We start from the raw sequence: 13,256 nt of genomic DNA on the forward strand, positions 1-13,256 counted from the left end.
AGGGGCTGAGATTTGTCAGCCTGTAGGGAGGGTCTATGAAAGAGGAATTGCTATGTTTTGTGGAGGCAGTGTTCCAGCTGGTGACTAAAGGGGAAAGAGGAGGATGGTAATTAAGGCACAGGCATCTCTCTCTCTCTAACTCTTTATGTCAAAACTATAAGGTGTGCAGAGGATGAGAGTAGAACAAAAAGGTAAGACAGGCAACGGTGCTGGAAACTGGAGAGAATGTGATAGGAAGGGTCTTCACCCATCAAGCACCTTACGGAAATCTATTGTTCCTCCAAGGCCTTCATGTCTGCTTGGTTCACCATAGAGAAGAGCACACAGCTTCATAAGTCCCTGTTACACAATGGTCAAAAGAAAAGCCTTTCCAAACTGCATATACAAGCAAAGGTGTAGCAGAGGAATGTGTAACAAGACAGTTAAGAGCACAGATTCTGCCCAATTCTACTTCTTTCTATTCTCTCCTTTTGGATGCAGTGTTTATATGCTCTATGTTTATTTCTTTGTTTATAATTACATTTATTAACTAGTGTTAGAACCTCCACTTTAAAAGTCAGTTCTTACATTATTTAAAGGAGGTAAACAGTCAGATAGGTCACACCAGACATGTAATACACATTTAATAATAAATACTGTTTTTCCTTAAAATCATTCATGATGGAAGAACTTATATTTCTCTCCATAACCCTGCTCTCTATCTTTTTATTTTTGTTGTTTCTTTGTTGTAGTGAAATCTGATTTTCTGTAGTTGTTCATTCCTCTTTCTGTAGCTCAGGGATGACCACTAACAAATGGAGATAATTCTAGTAGTGTCACCCCCCCCCCCCGAAAGTGATTAAGTTTGAAATGGGAGCATGATTTTGTTCATGGGGATGAGATAAATCTGTCAGGACCAGTTTCAATTGTTTTATTTTTATTTTTGGTTGCATTTTTTACATGTTTTGTATATGAATGTATGTGTACATGCATACATGAATGTGTGTGTGTGTGTGTGTGTGTGTGTGTGTGTGTGTGTGTGTGTGTATACAGTACTTGCAACAGAGGGCAGGTAGAGGTCAGAGGACAATTTGTGGGAGCTGGTTCTCTCCTTCCACCATATTCTAGGGGGTTTAACTTAATCATCAGGCCTATTGACAAGTGCCTTTATCCTAAGGAATCTTGCTGATTGTTTTTTTTGTGTGTGTGTTTTAAGAGACATGCATGGATCAACATGATGTGTTCTGCAGAGTTCAAACTTGGAATTGTGGTGGCTTCTTAGGACCCTAAGGGAAGGTCCTTCTGAAGGCAGTGGCCAAGGATGCCACTGGGAGAAAGGCAGGAGGAGCTTAGGTTCTGGTGAAGGACTGTGAACCAGCCAATCATGTAAGAACCATCATTTCTCTGACTTTCTAGTAAAAAGGAGAGTAAGTTTCCTTAGTTAAGCCAGTTAGGTGGTATTTTCATTACTTGCAGACAAAAGCATCCTCTGGGCCTCAGAAAATGTCCCCCAAAGTGTGTCACTTTGATGTCCAGAGCTAAAGAAACACCTCCAAGTTTTCCTGCCCTCCCTTGGTCGCCACATCTCTGTGATCTCTGACCCTTTCTCTGGGGCACAGGGAAAGGCTTCTGTGATGTTCTGTCTGACTAAGGGAGTTTCCAGGAATGCAGTGGCTCTGGGGTCTCAGTGACCTTGAAGGATTAATCACTGAAAGGAACCTGAAAATCCACTGAACCTTGAGTACAGGGGAATTTTGACTCAAGCCTTTTTCTTTTTGCCTCATTCATTTCTCTCAGAAACATCATGTTCTACTCCCACAGAGCTACAGAACAGCCACCTTCTCCATTGTAGTTTTCCTCTTCCTTTATGGTGGGCATTTTCATCTTAACTACTTCAGGTTCTAGTTTACATCCATCCTGTGAACATTATATAAATTTGTATGCCTTTTGCCCCTCTGTTGCATGCTTTTTGTCTGTCCATTGCCAGTCTATTTTGACAAATGTAAAGACTTGAATCTGCCGATACACGATGGATGATTTTCCTTTCCCTCCACAAAATCGATAAAAGCAAGAAAACGGGAAAATGCATCTCCTCTCAGTTCCTTCTAGCTGCATCTAAAACCAACAGAGTAATCTATGCCACAACTTCCTACTCTTCTTTAGCATCCCTGTATAAAAGGCCCTCAATTACGCATTCAGGATGCAGCACAAAACCCAAAGGAAATCTCTTTGATCCCTTGTACTGTGGAAAGGATGCAGGAAGGACCACAGACACCATCCTTTCTCTTTTCTGCTCAGGGATTGTCATTTCTCTCCTGACTCCTGACCTAGCGAGAGAGCTTTGGAAGGATGCTAACAACTTCAGAGTGAGTGAGGTGGGAGCAGGGCCTGAAGCTGCAAGGCCTGACCTCCAGAGAAGATGAGGTGGAGGAGCAGTGCCATGTGGGGAATGCAGGAATTCTTGACTTGACTGGCAGATTATCTCGATAGGGGTGAGCATGGTACACGCCAAGAATCCCATTTCAGGCAGAAAATGAAAAAAAATACTTTCAACCATTTAGAGAAAACGGACATCATCCTATTCCCCACAAAAAAGACTCTGGTGAAGACATGCAAACCATTGAAAACTGGCTTGAAAACCAAGAATTCAGAGCCCTGTGTGGTTCACCTTGGCCTTTTCTGCCCGTCTTCCTGAAACACCTACTCACAGAAAGTGGTTTCCCCAAAGTTTGAATGGTTGAATTGTTGTTTCAGAGTAATAGCCTCATTTTTGTTTTGATTTCTTTTTGTTCTCATCTTATATTTTATGGTCTTATTTTATTTCATTTTGAAACAGGGTTTTATGTAGTCCAGGCTGGTCTTAAACTTGCCATGTAGACAAGAAGAGCCTTAAACTCCCGATTCTCTGGTTGGATCATAGGTGTGTGGTACCATAGTTACATTTTGTTGTTGTTATTGCGGTGGTGGCAACGATTGTGGTTTCTATACCTGTTGATGAGTGCAGATTCCAAGAAGCAGCTTCGTTTGTGCCAGCCTGCATGCTCACCCTTCCTTTCTCGTGTCCTTTGTCTTGCCGGGTGTCCTGTTGCTGTGAAGAGACACACGGCTATGGCAACTCTTACAAAGGAAAGCATTTAATTGGGGCTGCCTTATAGTTTGAGAGATTTAATCCATTGTCATCATGCAGCTCCCTGCAGGCAGACATGGAGAGGCAGCTGAGAGGTTTGCATTCAGATCAGCAGGCAGCCGGAAGAAGAGACGGTGGACCTGGCTTGAGCCTTTGAAATCCAAAGCCCATCCCCAATGACAAGGCCATACCCACCCCAATGAGGCCATATCTACTCCGACAAGGCAACACCTACCCCAACAAAGCCATATCTCCTAATCTCTGTCACATAGTGCAACCCCATAATGATAGAGAATTCAAATATATGATTCTAGTGTGCCCTACCTCTCAGTGTGTCTTCAAGGGTTTTCCAGAAAGTTTTGGCTGAGCTGGGAAGATCCACCTCTGGATTAGGTGGGGTCTTTGGGTGGGACACTCATCTCTGTTTCCTACTGTGTTGAGGGTAAGTTCTTCCTACATTTAGATAGAAAGGAAATATAAATGAGAATTCTAGTACTTTCATACTCTATCCCGAAGGACTATATTGCTTAACCCACTAGAATTCAGTGATTTTTGGACTCCAAAAAATTTATTTATTGTATTAAATTAACTTTTTTATTTTTCAATTCTTTTCCAGGTGTTTTTTCTTCAGGGTGGTGTTGACTAGCTTTAGGTCAGCAATATGAGGTGCAAATTGTGTGAACTACAAGCACATTTTATTTATTAACAATTCTAATGACCCTAATGAAGATTAAGAGTCTCATTAAACATGATTGAATGATTAGCTCTGACAACGAAGTTGATTTTAAACCATTAATCAGCCAATACACTAATTACTCATCCCTGGTGGTATTCCAGGACAGAAACAGACTCCTTATTAAAGCTGGAAACACTGGTGTGACTGCCAGCGGGAGGCACATTCCGAATGAGACACTAGCTAATGATCACGCTAGAGGAGAGCTGCTGGCATTTTATCCTGTGCTTCAGCCGCTTCTGTTTTTGTTCCTGGCAGACAATACAGGCTTCCCTGGACTTGCCAGCCCAGCCCCCTTAAGATAGGGATTCTTCTTTCCTGAGGCCTGAGCATTTCACACATACCCTCTGGAGAGAGTCTGCTTTCAAGGAGGGAGGAGCAAGTTTCAGGTCTTTGATGTTACTTGTACTAGTTGTAAGTTCTCTTCTTTCTTTTTTTATTAAATTATAGATATTCAGTTTGAATGTTCAAGGGACTCGATTCTGAGGGAAAAAGGTGGCATATTTGGGCTGTCCTATCTCTACTGGTCCTATGTCTCTACACATAAAGCAGAAAAGTCTCTAGATTTAGTGATGGAGCAATGCACAAGAAGGCTTGACTTCTGGATGCAGATGATCCTATCCTATACTGCGCACATCAGAATAATTGAGGGTATTTCTGTGTCCCACTTTCTTCATTTGTTAAATCAATGTAATCATGGTAAAATACTTGGAGAAACGATTGATCTTTGCTCTAATTGAGAAAGGTTTCCCCAAAAGCATGCCATGAAAGCGTCTGTTTGTGTCCGTGTGTTGTGAGACCTTTCAAAGAGGGAGATGGTAACTATACCAATAGCTGCTTTATGCTTTCTGAAACCATTAGAGATGCATGATATCATTTGGTTGATTGACAGGAAAGCTATATGGCTTACATGCAGCAGGGCTATTGTTCACTATTAAAAAAAAACAGCTCTACTCAGATAGGTTGACTGATGACTGCAGACCTAGACCCAGGGCTGGGATAACCCAACTACTGGTTGGATATTTCTTCACAAAATACTTGCTTAAGCCAGATGACTTTAGGCTAGGTTTTTGTTGTCTCAGTTATTAAACATAAGATCCACATTTTTTTCTGTCAGGTATAAGAATATTACAGTGTCTGAAATTATAAGAATCTTGAAATTGTCTCTTGGACAAAAAAGGATAAATCTCACCTGCGATATGATGATATACCACTATATTGCATAACTGAAAGGATTGGAGAGTTGCGGGGAAAGGGCTTGTACGACAGTGGAGTCAGCTCCCTGACTGTATTCAATAAGCGCTTCTTTGTGCTAACTGCAGCTCTTAATTGATGGTGAGTCATTCTATACAAATGTGTCATGGACAATTCCCTAGACATAAAAGGGTTTGTTGTTGGATTTTTGGTTGTTTATTTGTTTGTTTGCAACTTTTTCTCATGAAACTTTAGACCTTAAAAATAAATTAAAAATTCAAGCAAATATGAAAAATTAATTACCATCAGTCTTGCGGCCTGCACTATAGTTTTAAGTGACTTTTTATACATTAGGCATTATGTATGCCAAAGTCCTTATTGCCTGCATTACCTGGTTAATCTACCATTAACCTCATTTTACAGATGAGGAAACATGCAAATGTAATTTGTCAAGCTTCATAGATCTGAAACTTAGGTTTGAATTCAGTCAGGCTTGGTTCTTTCCTACCTACGAGCAATTCCAAGCTCCTGCTAGTATAAAAATCCTGAGTATATGAGCTAATAGTGAGGAGTCTACCCTAAGGCTACTATTAAAATACTTCTTTTACTTTACTGTCCATCCAGCATGTAGTAAGCAGTTGTTGTGTGCAAGATTCTTTTTCATGTTCCAGGGAACTGGTGAATTATAGATCAGTGATCCCTTAAGAAACCTAAGAGTTGCTAGGAAAGGCAAGAGAGTCCAGAAGCAATAACCCTGTGTTCCATATGCTATTCTTGAAGTAGGACCAAAGCCTATGGGATGGAGGGAACATCTGCCTGGGGAATGTTTGTGATGTTTCTGAAGAGACTGGGACCTGAAGGTCACATTTTAATTTCTAAAGGCTTCTTTCTCAGACAGTTTGCTGTCTTTCTTGAAGAATCATCTCCATTCATTTCTATTAACTATGTGTGGTCTCATAGTACAGGCAGAGGCTGGCAGGCACAGGGCCTTGGCCACCAGCCGTTACCGCATAAATGGGCAGTGGAGCAGGGACTGTGGATAACGGCTCGGCTACTAGCATTGGACAGAACCCTCACATCCACAGCCTCCTCTTAATCAAGACAAGACTTCTGTTAGTCAAACTGGGCCAAACCTTTAGAAGGCAAAGCCGCTACAACTTCCAGGAAGAATTGAAAGCCTTCCTAGCATTCTGCTGTGAGTTTGCTAGTCACCCTTCTTGGGTTTCCCTGGGTCCTCTGCTCCTTTGAAGGAATTTCTTTGCTTGGATATCACTCCCTGATAGTAGTCTGCATATCTGGGTCTCCTTTAGATGGATGAATATTTTAAAGAAATCTTAATTTACAAACCAGTAGGCGTTTTAGCCTTTTCCATTTAACTCATTCTCACACATTAAAATATGTGTAAAACAAACCAACAGAAGTCTCTTCCCTTAGATGTATAATTCTGGTTTGGCCTTTGCTAGAATGAGATTTTAATGTGTTTGTTTCAATAAAAGTAAGTGAAAAAACTGATGCTGAATATTACAATGGAATGTCTAGTTTTTTTTCTCAGTGGATATATTCCATAAATGAGTTAAATATTTTAAATGTCTTATAGAATTGACAAATGACGGCTCAGTTTATTTTATGAATAATTTCATGGTCTATATTATATTTCAAGAAGAGAATAAAAATCACCTATGTGGCATAACGCTGTGGCATGAACACCTTATTTCAGAGAAACTAGATAAAGTCTTACAGTTGTGTTTTTCTCATTATCCTTCCTTACATTTTCATATTTGGGACAATCATATGCTAAAGAGAGGTTACAAGTTATTGCTCACCCACTAACCCAGGGAATTTACCTGCAGTAAGACTGGTGAGAGCAAGTGCAAATAGTATTAAAATCAATACTTGACAATGCTTTAGGCTACCCTGCCATTTGGTTTTAGTTTGCTCTTGTAAAGGGAGTATGATTTTTGCATTTGCCAAGAAAGCCTACAGCAAGTACTTGAAATCCAACACTGACAAATTAACTCAGACATTTCTGGACTTTGTGATTTCCCCATGCAGAGTACCACACCTTATTAAAATGCAAACATAGTTTACAATGACCTTTCAGAGATAACTGGTTATCTCCTTAAGGCATATATAATTAAACATGGTTATAATGGAAAACATTAGTTATTTCTCTAAAACCAATATCTGCAACAAAACTTTAATTCCCATTTGGCAGAAGCCTAGAAGATGTATTATTTAAGGTTCTATAGAGGAACAGGACCAATAGAATGAATGTCTCTTTATACAGAAAGGGGATTTTTTATAATGGCTTACAGGTTGTAGTGCAGTTACTCCAACAATGGCTGCCTACCAACAGAAGGTCCAAGATTCCAGCAATTGTTCACATCCATGAGGCTAGATGTCTCAACTGGTCTTCAGTACACACTGGAATCCTGAAGAAGTAGGTCCTAATGCCAGCAAAGGAATGGCCTTGCCAGTGAGAGCCAGAGCAAGCAGGCAAAGAGAACCGGCTTCCTTCTCCATGCTCTTTCTAGAGGCTGTCAGCAGAAGGTGTAGCCCACATTAAAGGTAGATCTTTTAATTTCTAATGATTTAATTAAGAAACCCCCCACAGGTGTGTCCAGGCATTTTGGTTTTAGTTAATTCCAGATATAGGCAAGTCGCCAACCAAAAACAGCCATCACAAATCCACCCCTTGTCAACTTGACACACAATCATATCTCCTTATGTCATGCTTAATTTCCAGATGAAAACAATAACTAAGTCATTATTATGCCTAACATGATATAACTATCCCTTGTACAATCACAAGCACATTATAAATTTAGAATAGATGACAATGTCCCTTGAGTGACATTCTTTTAGTATCTCAAAGCTTAAATATAACCACTGGTGTTCTCTTAATTGCAGTTATATTACACGACAAAGAAATCAAGGCAAGAAAACATAAGTGTCTGTACAAATATTGTCTTAACAAAATGCTGCAGAAACACGTCAATTATAATTCTCATTTCTGCAAGTGGTGTTAATAACTACCTTCCCTACTAACCCGTCTGCATTTTCTTCACCCTCAGCAAGCACCTCAGCAGGTCTTGGAATAGGGTGGAATACCATGATGGTGGATAAGGCATTCTGTAAGTCCATGGATGGTGGTCTTGGAAGGAAAAATAAATCTATAACCAGCATAAATATCTATTTCAGTAAAAAATAAATCATTGTCCTTTCCACGCAAGAAGTGGTCTAACCTGTCACTAGGTTGCTAGCTGGTCACCTTGGGGAACAATGCTTTCTCAGGGGTTCAATGTCCATCTCTGATGTTGTCAGATCTGACAATCAGCAGCAGCTGGAGTCAGATCACCCTTGGTGAGTGAAGTCCATATTGTCAAGCCCATGGATAACCCACACCTCTGCCACCATGGTTATTTTTGTTCATGGGCTCATGGGGCAGAGACATAATGACTGGGGAAAGAGTCTGACTGTCCACAGTACTGGTTATTCTATCTGCTTTATTATTGAACTTCTCCTCAGCTAAAGTCATTTTTTTTTTTTTTTTGCTGAGAATTTACAGGACACACGTGTCTTCACGTCCTTCACCTATCCTCAGATGGCTTTCTCACCAGCTCTCCAGTCATGCTCTTTCCAAGTTCATGACCATCCAGCCAACCCACTGGCTACAGCCCATGAGTCACTAAACAATCACACCCATGGACATTTCTCCTGCAAAGCAAAGTGTATGGCCTTGTAGAGAGCGTGAGGTTCCACCCACGATGGAGATTTCTATTCACTAGTGATGTGGGATTTCCCTCTGTATGCTATAATATATTTTATTGACATTGGTTAATAAAGAAGCTGCTTTCAGCCAATGGCTTAACAGAAAATAGCCAGGCTGGAAAAGATATATAGAGAAAGTAGGCAGAATCAGGGAGATGCCTTGTAGCCAGCCCAGGATACAGATATGCTGGAACCTTGCCTGTAAACCACGAGCCTTGTGGTAAAATATAAAGTAACAGAAATGGGTTAATTTAAGATGCAAGAACTAGCCAGAATTTTTTTTAAGCTATTGGCCAAACAGTTTGTAAATAATATAGCTTTTTGTGATTATTTCAGGTCTGGTCAGCCAGAAACTAACAAGCAGTCTCTGCCTAAAAACTGGCCCCAACATGATAGACTACATCCACGTAAAACCTGAGAAAGCTTGGAAAAGAATTCTGGACACAAAGGAACAGAGTTAAGCATGGCTTCTTGGTAGCCGGCATTTTTTGGGAGTGAGTGGGCTCTGTTTGCTGGTGATGAACATGGGCGCTGCAGTTCCTTTCAGAAAAAGTTTACTGACTCAGCATAAGAAAGAGTGGTCAGTGCTGCCAGCATGAATTCTGGCTCTTTCAGGAGGCCAAGCACTTTAATGGTGTTTGTTGGCAGCGTGCTGCAAGTTACTTGGGGGCTGCATGGGCTAAAAGGATACTAAAGTTGAGGTGGTGAGGACTGCACTCATCCGGCAGTCTCAGAGGCAGTGAACAGACTTCTGCCATGTTGGACTGGGTGGAGCCAAAAGGCAAAGCAGTCTTAGTTCTAGCCATGCTGCTTAGCATTTTTAAAAAGCAGCCCTAATCAGGAAAGGATTACAGATATACAATAAAGACAGATTTAGTTGAAAAAGACCTCTAAATGGGTCACTGTGTTGGATAAATGTATGTAGGCTTAGAAGAGACATGAAAAAGAGTATAGTAGTTATAATATAAAAAAGTACAGTCATATATTAAAGGGCTAAAGATAAAATAAATATTACATGTGTAAAAAAATAATAGAGGAAAAAAATTAGTCACCCAAAGATGGATTATACACAGAAAGTCTAGATTATGTCCATAAGAATTTTTTGATTGTGAATGAGCTAAGTACGGAGAAACATTTCATTGTACAGGCTGCAAAGCTAAACCACATATTTACTTTAAAGGTATTTTGACTTCAAAACTTGGGTTTGAGGATATGTTGCTTTGGAAAAGAGGTTCTGGGTTTGTTTCCACAGAGGATGAGAACCTGAGGAATCCTTCCAGACTAATGTGTTTTGATAGACCAAGACCCCCCTGAAAGGTCTCCATGAACCCCCCAAATTACTTTGCCCAACAAAAAGCAAGAAGCAGGTTGGAGAGAGCTATACCAAAATTCCCAAATATTGTTTATAAATGTTTATTTACATTTAGAGGGAGATATGCTATAGAGATGAATACTTTGAATTAGTATGGATTTTGGTCTACTGACACAAATTTAAGGTCAATTTTCTTATATGTATATTTCTGCTCGTGGCTGAGTATTGTGTTTGTGCAGTTCATTTAAAAATGTAATATTTAATTCAGAAATATAGGTTAATAGACAGTCATCTATAATAGTCAAGGTTGTAGAGGTTGTAGTCTTGTTAGTTAGGTTTTTCTAGATGTACAGAGATATATTTCATATGGATAGTTATTCTTCAAACCTTTCAAAGACTAGCAGAATATGGCATTTAAAATGTTTTAAGAACTTAGACTTTTCATGACAATGAGACACATCTGCTCCTGGCAGCAACAGTCTACTTCAAGAGGATGATGGGCATTGAAGAGGATCCATATGGAGTTTTCTAGCCATTTGGGCAAGAAACTGCTCTTGCCTGGACTGCTTGATACTATGTTGTATGAACTGGACATGCAGCACCCACAGAAAGATGACTGCTGAACTTGCCTAAAAGTGAGATGGTCCTTTAGAGTTCCTGCTCCATGAAAGAGTCTGCAAGACATTCTGCAGCACACAGAAGAAAGTGACTGCCAATATAGGTGGAACTGTCTTCGAAATTTTCTGCTTCATGGAAAAGTCTGCCAGAAACTATAGGCCTGTAGGCTGACAATAGTTGCTGCAATGTTACGGAAGAACTTTGGGTGACAGTTCAGGTAAAGAAATGTCTCTGTCAATTCTAGAGTTTTGCAAGTTGCTTACAGTGCACTTCTTGTTAACTTAGGTACTATTATATCCTTCTGGAGTCTTTGTTGGAGTTGAAGAATAGATAGTTATAGTTTTTCTTAGTTATGATAAAAGAGAGATTAGATATAAAACTTTGAACTCACAAAGATAGGATAGATTATAGAATAGTTCCTTAATTTGCCAATTTTGACTAAATATTATAACTATAATTCTTGGTTGATAACTGTTTTGTTGTATATAATTTTACTAGTTAAAGTCAAAACTTTCTTTTTTATTTAGACAGAAAAGGTTAGGTGATACAGATTCCCCTTTGTATGTTGTAAATTTGTTTTATTGTCATTAGTTAATAAAGAAGCTGCTTTCAGCCAATGGTTTAACAGAATATAGCCAGGTTAGAAAGGATATATATAGAGAGAGTAGGTAGATTCAGGGAAATGCCATGTAGCCACTGCAGGAGAGAGACACACCAGAACCTTGTCAGTAAACCACGAACCTTGTTCTAAAATATAAAATAATAGAAATGGGTTAAATTAAAATGTAAAAGCTAGCTAGAAATACACTTAAACTATTGGTCAAATAATACTTCAGATAATAAAGTTTCTGTGTGATAATTTAAGGTCTAGGCTACCAGGAACGAATGAGCAGTCTTTACCTATGTGCTGATATCTTTCAGCATTGTTCCAGAAAGGAGTGGTAATGTTATATTTGTCTACTTCTGGGTGATGCCTGAATAAATTGCAGAATCATGAGTAAATCAGGCCATAGAGTTCTAGTTTTTAGTCAACTTATTATAGGGCATACCCATGAGGCTATAGGTGCATGCTTGGCAGCAGACAGCATTGTAACAGAAGTAGAAACCATAGACATTTGGACAACTTCTTTTATGTAACTTGCTTGTGCCTTCAGGACCTGCTCAGGCCTGGTCACTTTTATTCTGTTCCCTTTTGATAAAGGGCGACTGCTGTGAGTGTCCTAGTTTATGCTCATGATGGGCAGTTCGGGTCACATGGCAGTGCAGTAGCCCACTGTCATTTGTCCAGTTTCCACTAAGGTCCAATAGCAGGCCAAAATCTGTCTTTCAAAGGAAGAATAGTGGTCTGCAGATGTTTTACTCCAAAAATCCCAAAGTTTTCTTCTGCAACTCACCCATAGGTGTTGTAGGAGACTGCTTGTTTGCTTGTTTATTTCCTGGCTTCCCAGACTCCTGAAATAATCACACAGAAACCATATTATCTGCAATACTGTTTGGCCAATAGCTTAAGCATATTTCTGGCTAACTCTTACATCCTAAACTAGCCTGTCTCCATTAATCTGTGCATCTCCATGTGACTGTGGCTTACTGGCAAAGTTTTGTCACATCTGTCTCTGTCAGCAGCTTCTTGACTTCTCCTTGACTCTGTCTCCTTTCTCCCAGCATTCAGTTTAGTTTTCCCCCACCTATGTCTATCCTGCCTTATCAATAGGCCAAGACAGTTTTTTAATTCACTAATGGTATTCACAGCATACAGAGGGGATCCCACATTACTTAGGGGCCAGTCAAATGCTCCAAGACAGCCTCCACATCTGCCACTGACATTTCAAGTCTCTGTTGGTCACATTAATTTCTGCAGTTCCTCTAAGAATATGATACTGGTTTTGATACACTATTTTCCCTGGCAGAGGCAACTTTAAAGACCTTCATTAACTTTTCAAACCATAATAGACCTCCCTCCACAGATCAGGGGACCAAAGTGAGAATTCTTACAACTTTTAAGTGTATCTATCTTAACTATACTTTGTAAGGCTGGGGAAATAATCACAGGATGTGTTCAGGGACCCACTGGATCTACTGTGAGTCAGACATCAGCCAAAACTCAACAATGATGTCCATAAATCCCTACTTTAACTGGAGGTCCACAATGTTTCTTGGGGTCTCTTGAAATTAATGTCAATAAGAATCTGTATCCAACAGACCCCAGAAAGTCCGATTGTTTCCTTTCTCCCAGTTTACAGAGCTACCCTTGTAAAAGGCCAGGTTCCCCTGGTGAAGAGCTGGAGAAAGGCTAACATTAAAACTCTTGTTTGTTTGCTTTAATCAAGGTCTTTCCTCAGGGGAACCTGACTGCCCATCCCTCTATTCAAGGGTTTCTGGGTCTGCAAAGTGGCTCAAGATTGAAAATTGGCTCACAGATCGAGATTTCCTTTTGCCATGATCTAATGGAGCCTTTCTTCTATTTGTTTGAGAATTTTTTCTACTTATACAGCTCAAACAACCTGCAGTAAGCTTATCTATTT

Source organism: Myodes glareolus, chromosome 25, assembly GCF_982192425.1.
Source record: "Myodes glareolus chromosome 25, mMyoGla1.1, whole genome shotgun sequence".
NCBI lineage: Eukaryota > Metazoa > Chordata > Mammalia > Rodentia > Cricetidae > Myodes > Myodes glareolus.